This window comes from Peromyscus leucopus, chromosome 7 (assembly GCF_004664715.2).
Source record: "Peromyscus leucopus breed LL Stock chromosome 7, UCI_PerLeu_2.1, whole genome shotgun sequence".
Taxonomy (NCBI): domain Eukaryota; kingdom Metazoa; phylum Chordata; class Mammalia; order Rodentia; family Cricetidae; genus Peromyscus; species Peromyscus leucopus.
The window spans coordinates 37,579,805-37,599,973 of record NC_051069.1 but is presented as its reverse complement, the minus strand read 5'-3'; the positions used below and the strand labels follow the sequence as shown (position 1 = coordinate 37,599,973).

At 51.2% G+C, this 20,169-nt stretch overlaps 1 protein-coding gene across 4 annotated transcripts in view; it reads right to left on the bottom strand.

Annotated features, from left to right (window-relative positions):
• Window positions 1–19,161, bottom strand: part of St3gal4 (ST3 beta-galactoside alpha-2,3-sialyltransferase 4) — a 42,183-nt gene extending 23,022 nt beyond the window's left edge. The window contains exon 1 of one of the 4 annotated variants that reach the window (XM_037207644.1): window positions 18,980–19,161. The gene's annotated coding sequence lies outside the window, so the exon portion shown is untranslated. Of the gene's footprint in view, window positions 1–4,671; window positions 4,850–18,074; window positions 18,236–18,979 lie in introns of those variants that run through there. The other 3 variants (XM_028879067.1, XM_028879065.2, XM_037207642.1) reach the window with 3 other exon arrangements.
• Between the last annotated feature and the right edge of the window lie 1,008 nt (window positions 19,162–20,169).

The following is a 20,169-nucleotide window of genomic DNA, read 5'->3' as shown; positions in this document are numbered from 1 at the left end:
CATGGGAACACTGGTGGGGTGGAGCAGGCGGAAAGGCGGCAGCCTGAGGACGTTGTTCCCAGTGTCTCCAGGCAGCACCCTGGGGCTCCAGAAGGGACCTTTCCAAGCCACTGCCTGCCTCACGGTGGTGCACAGAGCTCAAGATTCAGGCTCCAAATGAGTCACACACAATGCATGTGATCTCCGAGTATCCACAACCCCGAAACATTGGAAAGAAACAGCAAACCAAAGAAAAGCAAAGGGCAAAATCGGATCCAACAATTCCACTTCTGGGTATGCACCCAATGAAAGAGAAACCATGACCTCCTCCAAGAGATACGTATACACCCACATTCACCACAGAACTGGTCAGTCACAAGATCCCAAACGCAGAGGCAATCCGAGTGTCTATGGAAAAACAGAAGTGATCAGCAACATTCGGTACCCGTGTATCGTGCGCCATTGTTCAGCCACACCAGAAAACTCTGACAATTGCTGCACAGCGGATGAACATTGGGGACCATATGCTACGTGAAATGATGCAGTCCCAGAAAGATACACACTATACGATTCTACTTAAAGGAGGCACTCAGCAGCCAAGAGCACAGAGACGGAAAGTAGAAAAGAAGCTGAGGGGACAGGGTGGGCAACGGGAAAAGGAGCTGTTCAGGGAGTCCGAAGTTTCTGCTTCTTTGTGAAGAGTTCTTCAGTTGGATGGTGGTGATGGCTGAGCACTGTGAATGTACCTAATGCCCTTGAACTATGGTAAGAAAGGAGTCAGGGGGGTGGCTCAATCCAAAAGGTACCTGCCCTGAACCCTAAGAACCTGAGTTCACACCCCAAAAATCCATGTAAAAATCGTGGGTCAACTGGATAAACCTAAAAATGCAAATTTAACTTGTGGACATGGTAGTACACACCCAGCCAAGTATGACAGGGTGAGCCCCAGACCAATGACAGGTCCTATCTCAAAAAAAAAAAAAAAAAAAAAAAAAAAGAAAAAGAAAAAGAAAAAAAAAAGAAAAAGAAAAAGAAAAGAAAAAAAGGTAAACAGTGTTCCTGAAAGTGACCCAAGGCTATCTCTCTCTCTCTCTCTCCTCTCTCTCCAATATTTTTAAATGACTAACTAAGATGGAAAATATAATGTTATGATTATGTATTTTCCCATACTAAATCAGGGAGACAGGTTTGACGGTGCATGCTTGTAATCCTAGCCTGTAATTCTAGCACTTGGTTGAGGCAGAAGACACAAGTTCAAAGCCAGCCTGGGCTATATAACCAGAACGTATATTTTCAAAAAGAGAGAGGGGTGGAGGGGGATCAGGGAAATAAGAAGGAATACCCACTATACCTGAAAACATGCTGGTGCTTGGTGGCCATGAATGCAGATTAAACCCCAGTATCTCGTCACACAAGCATGTCGTTGGCTGGTAGAGGAGACGCAAACCGATACAAAGGCTTAGCAGAGCACTTCACAGTATGAGTGAGGTTAAAGCCATGCATACCTTCCAATCTAGCAATTCCAGTGCTGGGTCCACTCCAGAGTAACCTCCCTTTCACACAGACGCCCCTTCCAAGAGCACTTGTTTAACACTGCTGCTATAACAGCAGAACAGAGAACTAGTGCCAGGCAGGGAGCTGGCTAAGTAAACCGTGGTCTAGTTACACAACCAAGCACTACTTACACCAAAGGAATTCATCCATGTGCATCGATTTAGATAAACCTAAAACTACAAGTTTAACTTTTTTTTTTCCAGTTTTTTTTTTTTTTTTTTTTTTTTTTTGAGACAGGGTCTCCCTCTCTCTCTGTGTAGCCCTGGCTGTCCTGGATCTCGCTCTGTAGACCAAGATGGTCTTGAACTCACAGAGATCTGCCTGCCTCTGCCTTCCAAGTGCTGGGATTAAAGGCAATTGCCACCATTGACTAGCCCAAATTTAACTTTTATGTGTTACAAACAGATAAAGTACGGATCAGAAAACAATACTGCTTGTATTGTGTGTGTGTGTGTGTGTGTGTGTGTGTGTGTGTGTGTGTGTGTGTGTGTGTGTGTAAATTATGAGCATATGATAAAAGAGTAAAACAGAGGTATGCCCAACTTTAAGGGAAAATTAAATTCTGGACATATGAGAAGAATAGAATAGAAGATTGTGAGTGTAAATCTTTAGCTTTACACTTGTAATGTCCTGTCCCACTTTCCTTTTCCGCTCGCCTGCCTGCCTCTCTCCATCCCTCCCTCCCTCCATCCCTCCGTCTCTATGCTGGGGCTCATACCTGATGAGGAGTTTGACCCTCTTCCTCTCCCTCACCCCATTTCCTCCTTCTTTTAGATGGGAGCTCATGCACCAAGGACAGACTTGCACTCCCGACCTTCCGCCCCCGCCTCACCCTTTCTTTCTTCTCGGGCAGTATAAAGGAATTGAACCTAGGTCCTCCTCTATCCTAGCTAAGTGCTCTGCCACTGAGCTACAACCTTTTACTCCTCCACCCTTTTCTTTCTTAAAGGGAAAACAAAGTCTGATATAACGTGGGGAAATGTTCACTTTTACTAATTTGATGGTTTGGATGGTTAACACCGGTCCGTCATGTTTTTAAGGTAAGGGGCTGGAGATGCAGCTCAGTAGGAAGAAGTCCACCGGGCAAAGCCCCAGGTTCAATCCTCACCACCGTAGGTACCGGGTGTGCTACCTGGTGCCCGTTATCTCTGCTCGCGACACATGAGAACTGAAAGCAGGCAGATCAGGAGTGCAAGGTGATTCTTGCCTCCATAGTGATTTTGAGGTTAGCCTGGGCTACATGAGACCCTACCTCAGAAAAATAAAACATAAAATTGAAGTAGAACAAGGGTGTGAACATACAGCTACTCTGAAGACTATACACGGCACATATGGGAAGATACTCATCTGCATATAAAAATCCCAGCCTGGGTAGAGCTTGTCTCGCATACACGAGGTTCTGAGTTAGAGCCCCGGCACCCGAGTCAGAACTCCAAACTCCAGTATGCTTGGGGCACCATCTTCTCACCGATTCTAACAGAGGTCTGAGGCGCACAGTGACGGAGGAGTACAAGGGAAATGGGGGCCCCTTCAGTGGAACTGAAAACAGAGTCAACGTTGTGGGTAGAGATTGAGCAATATCTATCAACATCCTTGTTCCCCAAGAATCCACGGCCAGAAGTTCACTCTGCAGAGAAGTCTTGTGTTTGTACAGAGACCTGTCTATTAAGACTCTTACCGAGCACCTGTATTGTGTGTGTGTGTGTGTGTGTGTGTGTGTGTGTGTGTGTGTGTGTGTGTGTGTGTGTATGTGTTGGTTTTTGGAGACAGGGTTTCTCTGTGTAGCCCTGGTTGTCCCAGAGCTCGCTCTATAGACCAGGCTGACCTCAAACTCACAGAGATTCACCTACCTCTCTCTGCCTCCCAAGTGCTGAGATTAAAGGTGTGTGCCCCCACCGCCCGGCATCTGTGTGTACTTTATTATTGTTTTTCTAGACAGGTTTCACTGTACTGCCCACACTGTTATCATTATAACCACCCTTTCTCTTCATTCTTTCTGGGGCTGGAACTATAGGTACTTGCACAGCACTGGACTCCTCCCAGCACTTCATATATCAGCAAAAAGTGGGAACAATGTAAATATCTAGCCACACAGACCTGTTTAAATGGGTATGACGCCAGAGATCACAAACACTATGACAGCAGCTGAAAGAGAATCTAAATCTGTATGTTCTGCCATCAAGTGATTCCCTCGAGTCCAGTATTAAATTCCAAGAAGCAGGTAGAAGTGTTCTGGGTATCTCCAGATCCACTTACAGCAGAGGGTCATATTCGTGCATTCGTATGTCTGCAGAAGGCTCATTTAAATGGAAGGATGCAGGAAACAGTGAAGGAGGCAGCCTTGAAAGGCGGCAGCTCAGCAGAACAGTTTAGAATGGAGGACACATTTCTTCCTTTGGGTTTTTTTTCCCAGTTGTTTTGTTGTTGTTTTCTTTAATTTTTTAAATTTTATTTTGTAATTTAATTTAATTTTACATTCAGCCACGGATTCCCCTGTTCTCCCCCCTCCCGCCCCCCTGTTTTCTTTAATTTAAGTGGAGGTAGGATCTTACCGTGTAGTCTGGGGTGGCTCCAAACTCACAATCCTCCTGCCCCTCTGGGGCTACAGTTCTAGGACTACAGATGTGAGCCAGTATATCCAGTTGAATCTTGTATGTGGAGTGTGTGGGTGAGTGTGTGTCCGTCCATCTGTCTATCCATCCGTCTGTCTGTGTTTAAGGCAGGTCTCACATTGCACAGGCTGTGTGCACAGCGGACAGCTTTTACAAGGGCTGCAATTACAGGTGCGTACCACCACACCTTGCTTTCACACACCCGACGGCTGTTTAGCCTTTTTAACCTGTACAATATACTTTTAAATTAAAAAAAAAAATCAGCAGGAAGAAGACAGAGATAAAATAAAGTACTATAATTAAGAATACAGTGTTAGCCGGGCAGTGGTGGCGGATGCCTTTAATCCCAGCACTCAGGAGGCAGAGGCAAGTGGAGCCCTGTGAGTTCAAGGCCAGCCTGGTCTAAAAAGGGAGTTCCAGGACAGTCAGGACTGTTGTACAGAGAAACCCTGTCTTGAAAAACAAACAAACAAAACAAAGCAAAAATGACAACAACAAAAGAATACAGTGTTGGGGTCTCACATACCTGGACCTGAATTCCGGATCACCTATCGGTTAGGAGACTCCAGGCCAGGTCTTCTGCTATGTGACTGAGGATGAAAGCACAGCTCTGTCTGGTAGAGTGACTCAAAGTGGCAAAGAGCAGCGGCTGTTTGGGATTATTGCTGAGGTGGAAGCAGCTGACCTTAGTCCACAGGACATGAGTGCAGCTCCTGCCTTGCTCATGAACCTCCTCCTCCTGTTCCTCCTGCTCCTGCTCATCCTCCTCCTCCTCATCCCACTCCAAGGACAGACACCAGCACAAATACACACCGGGTACACGAACACTATCTAGGATGGAGTGTCCAGCCTTCTCTCCGATTGGCAGGCCATATGTACTGGGGCAGGGCCATGCCCAGAGGGAGAGGTTATTTCTAATGTGCACAACAACTCTGTATAGGCCAGTGATACCACACATGATAGCAAAGCTTTCTGCAAAGACCTGGGAGTACAACAGACCAGGAGTTTGCCAGAGCTCCCCGGGAGCAGCTGGTAAGGACAACGTAGCTATGGTTATCTGTCCTTCGAGCATCACTTCCTCATACTCTCACACTCATCAGAGGTTTCTGAGGAACTGACTCCTGCACCTGCTGACCAACCCTGATGCCTCTGATTCTAGGGCTGCTTGCCAGAACCCCCAAGTAAGGCTGTAGAAGAGCCATGAACAATGCCTCCCTTACCTGCTCCTCAGAAGAGCTGGTCTGGAACAACACTCCTGTCCCACTGCAATACCCCTAGGTTTCAAGACTGCAAGGGCTGGGAGGTGGTGGTACACACCTTTGATTCCAGCGTTGGGGGCGGGGGGGGGTGTGTGTGTAAGAGGCAGATGGATCTCTGAGTTCAAGGCCAGCATGGTTTACAGAGTGAGTTCTATGCCAGTCAGGGCTACACAGAGAAACTCTCTTAGGAGGAAAAAAAAAATTTGGGCACACAGCATAAACAGAAGCCCTCTCTTCCTACATACCACAGCTCCCTACATCCACGGCACTGTCAAGCGCTATAAACAGACAACTGACCCACACGTATAGAGTTTATACGTGAGTAGAGACAGACATGACAAATGGAGAAATAATGAAGGTACTGTAATGATGACTCATATTACGAAGCCGCTGACCAAAGGCAGTGATGCAGAGAATAACCAGGCAGGTCCTCTGCAATCGAGTTAGGACTATCCCTCTCAGAAGCTGGTTTTAACCAGAGATCTACACGGGATAGGGACAGAAGGTTCTGGAGCCCGCCTTTGTCGGGTGTAAAGAACAGAAACAAGCCCGATCCGACTCTGGTGGTCAGAGATAGCCAACTCAAGGATGCCATGGGTACCAGGTGAGCTAAGACCCTGCACAGGCCACCAGAGGAGCACGGGGTTGTCTAGATGTCATAAAAAGTCACGGTATTAGTAAAGGAGTGATAGCACGGGATTAAATTTTAAAAGATTCCTGGAACAATTCTGCAGCTTATGTGAGTAATTTCTTTTAATTTTTAAACCACCTCTTGTGCTCCTGCTCTTTCATTCTTATTTAATGACGAGGAGTGTCCATTTCCTCCTGCCTGAGATCACAACCCCAGGACCATATTCACACCCACACCTGACAACACAGTTGGTCAGTCTAGACAGTTCCCAGGCTCTACTGCGGGAGGGACGGGTGGGCCAACGCTGGGGAGGTCACCCCACTCTTTCCTCCCTCTCCAAGTGCAGCACCTCTGGCAGTTAGCTGATTGTCAGTGCCCAGGCTCTTGGCTGGTTCCAGCTGACGCAACCAGCCAGCTAGACCATGGACAGACCCTCATAGCCTGGGTGGTACAGGCACCAGCCCTCCGGACAGTACAAGTACTGAGCAGCCTCTTCTAGAGTAATGCTCCTTCTGCACTGAATGGCCCTCTCTAGCTCAGGCAGAGGTACCCTGACTGACAAAGAGGCTATGTCCTAAAAAAGCCTCCTGAGTTAAAAACACTACAACTCTAAAATGCATCTGATATCCATGATCTATACGCTGAACACCCTATCTTAACAACCCAGGGTACTGCTGGGAGGGCAGCAATGTTCATCCTGTGACTGTATGGCTGGCCGGGGTGCCGGGGCTGCCTTCTGCCAACATCACAAGACAGTCATCCTGCATATCACCGGGCTGGTAAGGGGCAAAATTCACAACTCTCAGTGGGCTTGTTTGTAAGTCTTCACACGCCATTATAATTCCCCTTTCCCTTAAATCAAACCTTTGTAAGTTGAGAACCCTCTGCGCTACCTACGACTCCAAGCAGATACAAGGTAGAGAACTGTGTAGTCCAAGAATGCCCACAGAGGTGAATAAAGGTTTGCTCAGAGCGCCACACCTGTTGCTGGCCGTCAGCTCTTATTTGGAAGTCCCCGGGAGCAGCATCTGCTGTCGGAAGCCCCTCCCCGATCCCGGTCATTTCTGTAGGACCCTTCTCCCCCCCCCCTTCCCCAGAATATCTAGTCAGCTCTAAGTGGACTAAAGGCCTTGAACGTTCTTGAACCCTAATTCAAGAACAAGGAAGTCTATATATCCATAGGGACAGCCCTTCTGAATTCCTAGGAAGAACTCAGGGTTAAAGGTACAGGGAAGTGTGAAAGGCGAGGCTGGAGAGAGGTAGTGCAGTGGTGTGCGAGCCAAGGCCCTCCCAGAAAGGATGTGCAGAATGAGGAAGGAAAGTCAAGCCCTTCCTTTCCTATATCAGCTTGTCTGGACATGGACACAGACACACAGACACACACAGACACACAGACACACACAGACACACACAAACACACACACACACACACACACACACACACACACACACACACACACACATTTTCCTCAGCCTAGAAGCAGATGATGAGGGCAGGGGATGATGAGGGCAGGGAAGGATGGCTAGTGTTCTGGGTGCTGCTGAAAACGACCAGGCTTTGAAGTCCTTGAACAACAGATCCTCTGGGTCGACAGGCTGGCTGGTACTCAGGTTTTCAGAGACCACCCAGGGTATCTCTTACCCACCTAGGCCCTTGTGGGGAGGGCAGACATGACTGTGTGAGCACCGGCGGCTCCGTCACGTCAAAGAACCCCGCGGCACGGGTGGCCCCTTCACCACCCAAACTTGCTTCAGTAACACCTACACTTGGCCTGCGTGGCAATAACTTGTACACACCTCTCGTACTAGCTGCTACTAAACACACACACACACACACACACACACACACACACACACACACACGAGCATCACAGGGGACTCCTACATACACCACACACAAGCGCTCACAAACACAGCTCTCATTCCTTCCCCTACCCTTTTCCACTGCCACCTACAGCGTCTGAGGTCTGCTGGGCCCCCTCGGCGGGGGAACTCTCTTCCGCCATGCCTTGGTGGTGCATGGCCCTCTGGTTTCTTCAGTTTCAGCCCTGACTCCTGCTGTTTGTTTGTTTGGCTGAAGGTCCCTGGAGCTAACCGCCAGGGAGCCTGGAGCTTCGAGGAGCAGGGAGGGGCTACATCTGCTCTCTGGGGACCTCTGGAAGCTGGATAAAGGGAATCCCTGATCCTGCTGCCTCTGTCTTTCCAAACCCAGCTTTCAAGAGGAAAGAGCACCTCCTGTCATCCTCAGAAGCAGCGGGAAGGGGGATACCAAAGGGGGGGGCTGCAGGAATATAAACAGAAGGAAGACACAGGGCAGAAGTCCTGGAGAGGCATTTCAGCCACACTAATGGAGTCCTTGGGAGTGTCCCTACAGGGCTGGAGGTGAGCCTGTGCCCACAGCCCTGCACAAGGCAGAGGTTGCTGTTCAGTGGAGGGCTCTGCCTGGCCTGACACCCACCGTTCTCCAGGACTATTCAGTCCTCTCTCTGTCTGTGCCTAATCTATATGAAGGACTGACCTCTCAGCTCCCTGAACACCAAACCTAGAAAGTTCCAGGTCCCCTAGGTTTTCCCCATTTGCCTCCCCCTACTCTCGTCCCCACCCACCCCTGCTCAAACAGAGTGTGGGCTCAAGTCTGAGGCTTCAGCATTTCCAGGATCATGCTGGCACCCAGGCCTGAAAAGGAAGCAGTTAAGGCATAAGACTCCAGCCAGTCAGTGCCTGGGGAGAGGATTCTAGAGTCTTCAGCAGATCTAGGCTATCCCACCCCCCCACCCTCACCCCCCACATACACACCATACTTCCCCCTGGAGCAGCAGGCCCAAGTTTCCTCCAGACTACCTCTGGGCAGAGACGGATCAACATACACTAAGCTCCCATCTATAAGTCCCAAATGCATGCTCAGGGTAACTGGCATCTTGGCCAGTAATACTTCTCCCTACCCTTTTAGGAACCATACTTTCCCACAGGTTGAATGTGCATGGCCTTTGCAACATTTTTCCAGATGCAGAAAAAAAAGGTTGTTTGTAAAGTGAGAGAATAAACAAAACGGGTACCAGAAAAAAAAAAAAAAAAAAAAAAAAAAAAAAACAGAAATCGAGGGACAGAGAAGAAATAGCCCAGGAGATAATCTAAAAGGCTGAATCCCCATAGGGGTGTAGGCATCCGGGTAAGGCAGGAGAAGCCAGAGATCCCACACATTCTCCAGGCCTCTTCTAGTGTTCATTAAGTGATCAGGTCCCAGGCTCAGCTCTGGTCCCCACTCCTACTCCGGGGCACACCTAGCACTGGCCAGCTCACCTGGCCTTGCTGGTCTACCAGTCCAGCTGCTCCTGAGAGAGGATATTTTCTTCCCTCTCGATTTGGACAGCTGCCGAGAAGAGAACGGGCTGTTGCAGGGGACAGGGCCACAGGTGGAGTTGACCAGCAAGCTGAGTGGAGTGGGAAGGGGCCATGGGGACAGCCTGGCACGATGCAGGGATGGGCTAGGAGAAGGAGACAGAGCCCAAAGGCAAGGGAAGAAAATGAATCACTTCTTGTTTGTTTGTTTGTTGGTTTGTTTTTGAGACAGGGCTTCTCTGTGTAGCCCTGGCTCTTCTGGAACTCACTCTGTAGCCCAGGCTGGCTTTGAACTCACAGAGATCCACCTGCCTCTGCCTCCTCCCGAGTGCCGGGATTAAAGGCGTGCACCACCACTGCCCGGCTATACGGAATCTATTCAGTTAAAGGGTGAGGTCAAGGACCAGCTTCTCAGGCATGGTTCCCAACCCTACCTGGCCTCACTCCCAAACAGGTCCCAGAGCCCCTCCTTAGCTGCCACTGACGATGAAGAGGGTCCAAGGGGAGGAAGACAGCATGGAAAGGAAGGGTACTAGACCTGGAAGTCATCCCCTACCCTCCTCTGGAGGCAGGAAATGGACTGCGGTGTCCAAACCTACCCTCTTCCCCCTCAGTCTCCCTCTCAGTGCTCTCACCAGCTGCCCTGCCTCCCAAGCCCCTTCCTGGTGTCTCCTGGTCTCCATCTCCGCCGGTACCTCCCCTGCCCCCACTCCAGTTACATAAGGGGCCTGGGAACACACAGAGGGAGCTTTGTTGTCAAACCAAATCCATACGGAGCAGCCCGCCATCAGCCAAGGCAGCTGTTCCCCATTCCCTCTGCCTTGGCAGGATTGAAACTCCGGGCAGGAAGCCCCTACACGCCTCCATTTAGGAAGATGGGACAAACACTGGCCCCAGGGCCCCTGGGCAAGCTGAATGGGTGGCCGGGGATCAGTCACCACTGTGTGGGACCATAGCAAAGAACCAGCTGCTCTCTGAGAGAGAACAAAGCCTCAGTGCAAAGCCAAGGTCACAAAGACAACAAAGAGGCAAGCTCTAGACCAGGAGCAAGCCCTGGTAAGTACCATGACCTAGGTAAGGAGTGCAGATCCACACAAATGCATGCCAGGTTCTGCTCACACACAGGCCCCTAAACTCTCTTGCACACAGGTAACCCATGCACACCCTCACCCACACATTTACAAGCACACACACACACAAAAGGTATGCTCACTGGCAGGGGGCTGGCCAGAAACCTCCTGACTCTGGCCAGCTCTCTCCAGTAGGTGCCTCTGAGGCAAGACTGGGAGCTCTGGAGAGCTGAAAGAGATGAAAGAGGGGACCAAAGGGGGGTCCAGAAAGAGAAGAGGCAATGAATCGGGACAGAGGAACCACAAGGCGGTAAGGACAGTCCCCACACTCCACCAACGCATCCTCTTCCCCCAGCCCCTCAGCTCTTGCTCTGTCAAATAGACATGGCCAGTCTAGTCTAGTCCAGGCCACTGGGCATTTCCAGACCATTCATTTTAGCTCACCAAGTCCTAGGGGCCTACCATGCCCCTGGAGAGATTAGCCTTAACAACTGGGAGCATGTAAAGCAGATGGGCTGAACAAGAGTGTGTGTGTGTGTGTGTGTGTGTGTGTGTGTGTGTGTGTGTGTGTGTTTTGCCGGAGGTGGGGGGGTGGGGGTTCAGGAATGAGAAAATCAGGGTCACACCTGAGGCTAGGCCCTGTACCTTCTCGCCCTCCCTTGGGGAGAGATGCTCTTGAGACCTTTCTGTGCTTCCATTCTATCATTTGCAAAAGGAAATATGGAGCAGTTACTGGGTACCCACTGGGTGCTAGTGCTGGAGATAGGATGATAACAAAGTCCCGACCTTCCAGCAAGTTAACACTAATGCCTACCTCTGAGGTCTCTTCCAGGGGAAGAAATGTCCATCTCACTTGTACATTGCAATGCTTGAGTGAGGCAGACACGAATATCTGTACCTCAGTCAACAGACTTCTAATCTAGAAAACCAAATCAAAAGCAAGATCTGCCTGAACTCACTTGGGTGGACAGAGGGCACAGAAAGGGCCCTAGCTCCTGACCAGCTCAAGGCTCTTCTTCTTCCAGGGCCAAAGGCAGTCTCCCTGGAATAAAAGGCCAGCCAGCTTTTGTGGCATACTACACTCCAGGCACTGAATGTTATCTGAAGTGCTATCTCATTAAGGAGTGTTAATTTCTTGGAGGTGTAAATAATGCTAACAAGGTAGGAAAGGAGGGAGACTGGGCGAGCCTACCACCTGTCCCTGTGGACACAAATCCCCTGGCTTCCCAACTCCTGCCTGCCTTTGGCTCAGCCCACACTCAGAGGTCCCCTCTGAACTCAAGCTCACAGGAATGAGATGCCGAGTGGCAGAGGGACTCAGGAAGCCTTCATGGAACACTGGTTCAAGGTGACCTGAGGGACAAAGGCGATTCAGAATGGTCATTACCCAAGATGACCAAGTCATGTGACAAGACTGGGAGCAAAGGCTGAGAAGTGACAAATCCATATGGCATGCTACCAGGAACAGGAGGAGAACACTCTTGGTGGAGATGAACAGGGGCTTGGGGGAGGGCGGATTTTTTTTCTTTAAGCTAAGAAACTCTCTGTCCCAGTTTTAGGAGAGTTTACCTGGAACCCCAGTATGTAGAAACGATACTAAACCCCTTACTCCACAGACGCCACCCAACTAAGCACTCAGCCCCCAAGGCGCCCTTCTTGGGCAAATAACAAGAAGTTGACACAGGAACAGGAAGTGAGGTTATGACTAGTCTGTGCAGAGATCTGAAAGTTATTAAAAGGAGTGACTAGCTGGACTTGGAGTGGGGAATGGGGTATGTTCTCCTAGGGAGGCTCCTGACCGCCTGTGTCCGAATACAGGACCCTCATGCCTATCCTAACACAAGATGGGCCTGGGCAGTGTAAAGACAAGCTAGAAAGCCTGAACTACATTTTCCCACTAACTCCTCAAAGAAACGTTTACTAAGCAATTATTTGCTAGTCATCATCCCAGGCGATAAGAATAAAGCAGTGAAAGCCAAGGGTAGTTAGTTAGTGGCTCACACATCTAATCCCAGCACTCTACAGGCAGAGGCAGGCAGACCTACGAGTTCAAGGCCAGCCTGGTCTGTATAGTGTAAGGCTACACAGTGAGAGCCTGCCTGTCTCAACAAACAAGTAAGTATACAGCAGTGAACAAGGCAGACAAGTTCCCAGAGTTTGAAGTTCTAACCTGCAGGGAGGAAAAGGACTTAAAAGAGTTCAGATCCATTCAACACCATGAACACACCTCCTGGTTCCTGGTCTTCCTCTCCTCTGTACGGCCTTTGTTTCTGTCAAGGTCACTGGTAAGTCTCAGTGACCTTCAGGGGCCATCAAACACATGCTTCTAAAACTTTGCATGTGGCCATCTGAAGATCCCTAGCTGGCTTCTCTCCCTGCCCAGCTGGTGCAGTCTTGGACAAGGGAATGAACAGAGGCACTTCACGCCTGTGCATTTCATTTTATAGCAAGGTAAAAAAACCACGCCTTTAATCCCAGCACTCGGGAGGCAGAGCCAGGCGGATCTCTGTGAGTTCGAGGCCAGCCTGGGCTACCAAGTGAGCTCCAGGAAAGGCGCAAAGCTACACAGAGAAACCCTGTCTCGAAAAACCAAGAAAAAAAAAAATGCATCTCTTCGCCCCGGTTCACTCGGAATCAAAGTAACTGTAGCTGTTATTTTCCCATTCCCAGCGGAATCAAAGTAACTGTAGCTGTTATTTTCCCATTCCCAGCGCTCCAGGGCCCTCCAGGCTCTGCCACCAATAATTCCAAGGATCCCCAACACCAAGGTATGCCCAGCATCCCTCCTCCTGGGCCAGGCCAGCGACCTCAAAGATGGGGTCTTTGGGGGGAGCCCCTATGGCACTGAGCCCAGAACCAGGCATCATGGAGCACCGGATGGCAGAGGTAATCCTTTGTAAACCAGACACTGCCGGGAGCTGTGACCTGGGCGGGTTCCCGGGCTCAGACACTCGCAGAGCCCCTCCCCTTCCCCACGTGTCCCGGCGGTTGCCTGAGGAGGACTTTCAGCGGCCGCAATTGTGGGGCGGCGGCCGCAATTCCAGGGAATAGGAGCGGGCAGGCGGGGCAGATGGAAGCAATTACCGGCGGGAAAGCGGAGAGGCGCGGGGTTGGGAGGGGCCGGCAGGGAAGGAGGGAGCTAGGGAGGAGAGAGCCCTGGCCTGCCTCACTGAAAGGGATGAGAAGCCCAGCTCTGGGCTAGACTTCAGTTCAGGCAGCATAGAGAGGCCCGGGTTTGTATTTCCCCCTTTCACAGTAAATCACCGTGACCCTGACATCTTTCTTTCCCCATCCCTGATGGGACTGGTTAAGACAAGCTCCAGCTAGGAAGTGGAGAAAACAGGGCTGAAAAGTGCAGGCGCTGGAAACGGGTCCCACTCCCAGCTCCACAGTTTATGAGTGGTGTGACCTTGGTAGAGTAATTTTCATCTTCCCCAGCCTGTTTCATTTACAAGCGGGCTTCATTTACAGAGGCTTACAGGGGGTGGCACAGAGTCTACTGGGCAGCATCCCCTCCCCTCCTTGGTTCGAAGTTTTCCACTAAATGGCGTGACTTTGTGTCTGTGAGCATGGGCAGGTGCACACGCCGCTGTGGACACATACCACAGCATATACGTGGAGGTCAAAGGACAATCTCAGCCTTTCCCCTTGTTTGAGACAAGGTCTCTTTGTTGTTCACTGCACATGCCAAAGCTAGGTGGCTCTCCGGCTTCTCAGCCAGGCTCCTGTCTCTAGCTCCCACCTCACTATAAGAGTACTTGGATTACAGAGGCACACTACCCAGTCTGGCCTCCCACAAGTCTAGGGGACTCACTCAGGCCCCTCATGCTTATAAGTAGCAAATGCTTTATCCACAGAAGCATCTTTCTAGCCCTAATTTGTTGGTTGTTTTTTGTTTTGTTTTGTTTTGTTTTTTTTAGACAGGGTTTCTCTGTCTAGTTTTGGTGCCTGTCCTGGATCTCGCTCTGTAGACCAGGCTGGCCTCAAACTCACAGAGATCTGCCTGGCTCTGCCTCTCGAGTGCTGAGATCAAAGGCGTGCGCCCGCGCGCCCCCCCCCCCTACTGCCACCGCCACCACCACCACCCGCCTCCTAATTATTTTTTTGAGTCAAAATCTCATGTAATTCAGGCTGACCTCCAGCTTGCTGGTCCTCCTGCCTCCAACCTCCAAAATACTAGGATTACAAGGATGAGCCACCATGTTTGGTTCTAAGTCCCTTTTCATTATAACATTATGCTTTGGTGGGAGAGGACACATTACTACAGCTACAGTAGAACTCACACCTGGAAGATTTGGGTCCAAAGCAGAAACACTGTGTTTCGGCCCAGCACTTGCAAAACTGGTCCCTGGACTCTTCAAGCTGCTTCCCTTCAAAGATGAAAGCAAGATCCTAGAGCCCCTGACTCCAGAACAGGCCTGAGCAAAGTTGCAGCCAGGAGGAAAGGACTATCCTCAAGCTCCAACCGCTCACGCTCACCAAACATCTAATCAGACCCATGCCTCACCTCATTCTTAGCAGCAGCACCCTCCTCCCTGGCCGGCCTGAAGCAGATCCCAGGGCTTCAGAATCTAGACAATCATATCAGCCTTCCGCACAGCAGCTTTGGAGGTCACAAGCTGCACTTGTGGACACCCATACCCTGAAAGCCACAGCCCAACACAACCTTTGGGTGGATCTCAGAACGGGCTGTGGCTGAGACTTGAGCAGTCTCTGAGGCCGCATGTGACCACCACCTCCACCTGCATTAGTCAGACACACCTCAGGAGTGTAGAAGGTGTCGGGGGGTGTCAAGGGGGACACTCTTCCCCTCCTAGCGGGGCTCTGAACACTCACACAGATGCGCTCAAGCTTCTCTGGGAGAGGTTGATGAAGGGAGGTGTAGGCTAATGACTATAACCTCGTCCTAGCCATTTCCTTGTGGAAACTAAAAACTTCCGGTCAAAGCCAGGGGTCTTTAGGAAGAAGGAGGGCCGTGAGGGCCGGAGGAAAGAGGGAGCTCTGTCACCCAGCACCAGCTCACTGCAGGGAAGAGGCTGCAACGGTGCTACGGGACTCCACACTAGGGAATGGAGAAGGGAGAGTGAACCCCACTTGCCCTGCCTCCGATGTCCAATATCTATCTCCCAGCGGCTGCAGCTCTGCTTTGATCAAAACCTGTAGGTTCAGCCTTCAGACCTTCCTAGGGCCCCATCCTCGCTCCCAAAGCCCGAGCCTGACAGCTTACAATTGCTCGGTACCATCTGAAGCAGAGTGGTGTCCTCTCTCCAAGGCATGGTGCAAGCCCTGGACCACTATGACAGGAGGGGTTCTCTACTTCATTGGGCAGTCTTGGAGCAGGGACTGTGAGGAGAGACCAGAGGCCCAGAGTAGCCTGCAGAGCAAGGACAGAGGCCAGCCCCGTGGAGTAACTGCAGACTGACTGGCCATGACTCAAGAGGGTGCTAAAAAGTGGGACCGACCTCTCTGTTCCTCCCTACCCAGGGAAGAAAGGAGGTTCTTCCCAGGAACTTTGACAATTCCAGAAATGGGCAGATTCTTAGTTCTACCCGGAAAAATGAAATCCCATGAGACCGAAACAGCTGGCAGGGTAGAGGGGCCAAGGCACTCCGTGGGTGAGTCACTGCTGCAGGGAAGGAGCAAGGGAGGGAAGAAGGGAAGACAGCCTAGAAGGCACCAGGGGCTTCCTCACCCCCAGCCTCCAATCCTAGGGCAACGGGGGCTTCCTCTCTCTGAGCAGCGACCCACAAGATGCCCTTCAGTCTAGAGGCTATGCAGGCAACTTTGAAAAAAAAAATGTGTATGAGTGTTTTGCCTGCATGTACTTAGGTGCACTACATGCACGCCTGGTGCCTGTAGAAGCCAGAAGAGGGTGTCAGATCCCCTGGAACTGGAATTAGCTATTCTACAGGTATCTGAGAATGGAGCCCGGGGCCCCTGCAAGACCACCCAGTGCTCTTAACCACTGAACCATCTCTCTAGCCCCAGAAGGGGGTTATTGAGACAGGGTCTCATGTAGCCTCCTTTGGCCTCAAACTTCATATGGAGCAGAAGATGACCTTGAACTGATCTACCAGCCCAGTGCTGGCATCCCATCTCCTGAGTGCTGGGATTATAGGCATGTACCACCATGGTAAGTTTAGACAGCATGGGGGATCAAACTTGACAGGTTTAGACAGCCAAGCACCTTAACAAATGCATCCTTTATCTCCCTCCCCCCTCCCCAGTACTGGGATTGTAGGCAAATGTTCCGCCACACCCCCAGTTCCTAATTTACTTTTATGACTTCGGTCTACATCCCTCTCTTTATCTCCACTATCACCTTGAAGTCTTTGGGGGCTGGCCCCAACTCCTGGCTTGCCCTGAAGGAGTGCAGGGTTTCACTAAGCAGCCAAAGGTGCTCTCTCTATGCAACAGGATAGGCCATGAGGGGTGCTCAGAGGAGGGGCAGAGGCAGAAAAAGTTCGGGGAAAGGTGGGTGGCCTCAGCTTTCTCAGAGGGCATTTGCAGGCCAACTGCCAACAAAGCAAAACATGTCGAGTTATTTCCCACACTCTAAGTAACTGGCACCCTCTAGGCAGCACTCTAGGACTGCCTGGGAAAGTAAGGTTATAGATGTCGTTTCAATAGCAAATACACAACTCTTCCTCTGCGCCAGGACTTTCCAAAGTACTTACTTTACACATATCAGTTTGTTTAAAACTTCCTGGGTAGAGGCCTGGAGGGGCCAAGTAGATTTGTAGAACTGGTCCTGCCCTGTGGTATAGGTTCATGCCCCTGTGAGAGACAACCTATACCCTTAGCCTGCGGGCAGTACTAGCCTTCTAATTCTGGTCCTGGGGTTCCAGCCCGGAGAATGAAGAACACAGCAGATCGAGCCTTATAAACCAGAAAAGTCTACCCCCCGCCTTTTTTTTTTGGACTGGGAATGGCAGACACGTTGGCATCTAGGGTCTGCCCAGAGGTCCCAGCCAGCAAGGATCTCAGAGAGGCACCCAGAACAGACATGACAAGGGTTTTGTCGTCCCGTTCCCCCCCCCCCCCCAGCTCTAGCTCAACCTATTCAGTCCTATTCCTTCCCAATGTCCACCACCCAGACAACTTCGAAGCACAGCTGCCTAGGCCCAAAGACGCCCTCATATCTCGGCTGACTCCTTAGACATAACCAGCCTGCAGTTGGCAAGCCCACCTTCGGGCTTTGCTCAGCGACCTTGCGACTCCAGCACAAGGCAGACCCTGCAAAGCTTGTCACCTCTAGCAAAGACAGCCCACATGTCCTGGACTTCAGAGGATGCTAGAGGTGGTGGACACCTATTCAGCCTGGGCGCAGGAGCGACAGGGGTAGGGGTTAGAAACTTTGCGAAGGATTGTCCTGTTTGCTCACTCCAAGAGAGCGAGACGAATCAGGCTTCCCGCGAAAATCCAGTCTAGGAAAAAAAAAAAAAAAGACCCAGCTCCCCGGGGCTGTGGCCGCCCCACATCGACCCCGTGCAGCGTGGCGTCCACGTGCCGGGCCCGACCACCTCCCCAAGCCGTGGCGCGAGGCTGGCGCCCCGGCCGCCCCGGCAGCCCCGACGCTCCCCGCCCTCCGCCGCCGCGGGGCCCCAGAGCCGGGCCGCCGCGTACTCACCCTTGCGGGTGGAGCGGGGCGGGGCGAGGTAGATCCGCGCGCAGCTCCGATCCGCTAGGCGCCCGTGCTGGCGGGCAGCACTGGCGCAGCGGCTCCGCTCGGCCCGGTCCCTGTCCCGGGAGCGGGGCCGGCCTGGGAGCGGGCAAGTCCTCCTGAAGGGGAGGCGGGGCCGGGGCTCGGGCGGGGGGCGGGGAAGGGGCCGGACACGCTTGCGCACACGGCCGGGAAGCCGACTGCCGAGAACGCGGCGCTGGAGGGAGGGCGCGCCGAGGGAGGGAGGGCGCGGTGGAAGGAGGGCGCTAAGGAGGGAGGGTGGGCGCGCGCAGGAGGGAGGGCGGGGGCGCGAGGCCCCCAGACGGCTGGGGTTGGTGTGTGGAGGCCTCCGAGGGTCCGGAGAGAAGCGCCCGGGGTGCCCGGGTGCGGGAGGCCGGATCGGGTGAGGGCAGGCCCAGGGCGAGCGCTGCCTGTGGCTGGCGCCAAGATGAGTATGCCCAACGTCGTGATCCCGCACTCTCCTGGGAACAATAAGGCCCAAGAAAGGCTTCTTTGCTGTCCCCGCGCGGTGAAAAGTGTCCTTTTCTCTCTACTGTAACTGAGCTACAGGAGTGGGAGTCCGTCCTTCCAATATACCCCCATGCCCTCATGGCAGTCAGCTGACCTAAACCGATTGGCGGGCCTTTCCTCTGTCCCAGGCTGGCCCAGGCGCCCCAAACTGCCCCCTCTGCACCCTCCCTTGTATAGCCTGCCTTAGCCTCGGATAACTTCTCAGTTTCCGTTCTTGCTGAAGGCGCCAGGCATCCTGTCTCCAGGGGAAACCCCATCAAGTCTTTAACCCTGATTCCTTGGGCTCTAGAATTGCCTGGACTCAAGAACAGTGCAGAAACCACCCCGCCTGCAGGACTGACCTCTTCAGGAGTCAGCAGCGTTAGCCAGTTTCTAGCACCAAGGAAAACCTGTGGCACCAAGGAAAGTGTCAGATCCAGTCCTTGTCCTCAGGAAGCTTACTGTCCAGCTGCAGAGAGAAGACTTAGGCTGGACTCCCTTCAAGAACCAGGCGTCACAGGATGTGACTACATTCAAGATATGAAAAACTGACAGTAAGTGCCCAGGGTTCCAGTGAAGTATCGGTTTAGTCATCTTCAGGGGAAGCTGGAGGTCTTACGTGATGGGAACCTCCAGTTCACAAGTTCTGCTTTGTAGAAACAAAATGAAGAGTCAGCTTCTAGCTTCTTCCATTGGTGACGGTTCCCACCTAAATTATACCTTGCACGGGCAGAAGCTCTTTGGCATCTCACCAAAGCCTAGTTTTATTTGAATGGTGCCTTTGGCCTGCCGGTCACGTATTCATTCAACAAATATTTATTACATATCATGTCCTGTAACTAAGCTGGGAAGAGAGAACACAATAACTCTGTCTTCTGTGTTGGGCAAGTCAAAAAGAAGAAGACGGAAGATTCCTATTTTGCAAAAGAAAAACTGCCCCAGGAGAAACAGCAGCTGCCCTGAGTGGATAGATGTGTGTAACAAGCTGATCCAAGAAACAGCCCAGCCTCCAAACTTAGCTCAGTCTTCACCAAAGTAGGTTCGAAGACAAGTTCACACTTCCTGCTAAGGACCATGGAAAAATCCTCATGCCTTTAAAATTGAGCTGAAAGGAATCGGCTTTTTTTGCTCCTGGAGACCTGAGTTCCAATCTTGCCTCTGCCACTAAATACCTTTCCTTTTCTTACTAGAAAAAGAAAAATCAATGGAAATAACTGGGCTTATTCAAAGGGCTATTGTTAGTACTGAATGAGGCAATGGAGGTGAACTTGCCCTGAAATCACAATATGATATGTATAGTTATACTCTTATTAAACATGCAAAAAAAAAAAAAAAAAAGCCAGGCAGTGGTGGCGCACACCTTTGATCCCAGCACTCCGGAGGCAGAGGTAGACAGATTTCTGTAAGTTGGAGACCAGCCTGGTCTACAGAGTGAGTTCCAAGACATCCAAGGCTACACAGAGAAACCCTGTCTCTAAATAAATAAATAAATTAATTAATTAATTAAAAAAATATAAATATAAATAAACAAATAAATAAATAAATGCAAAAG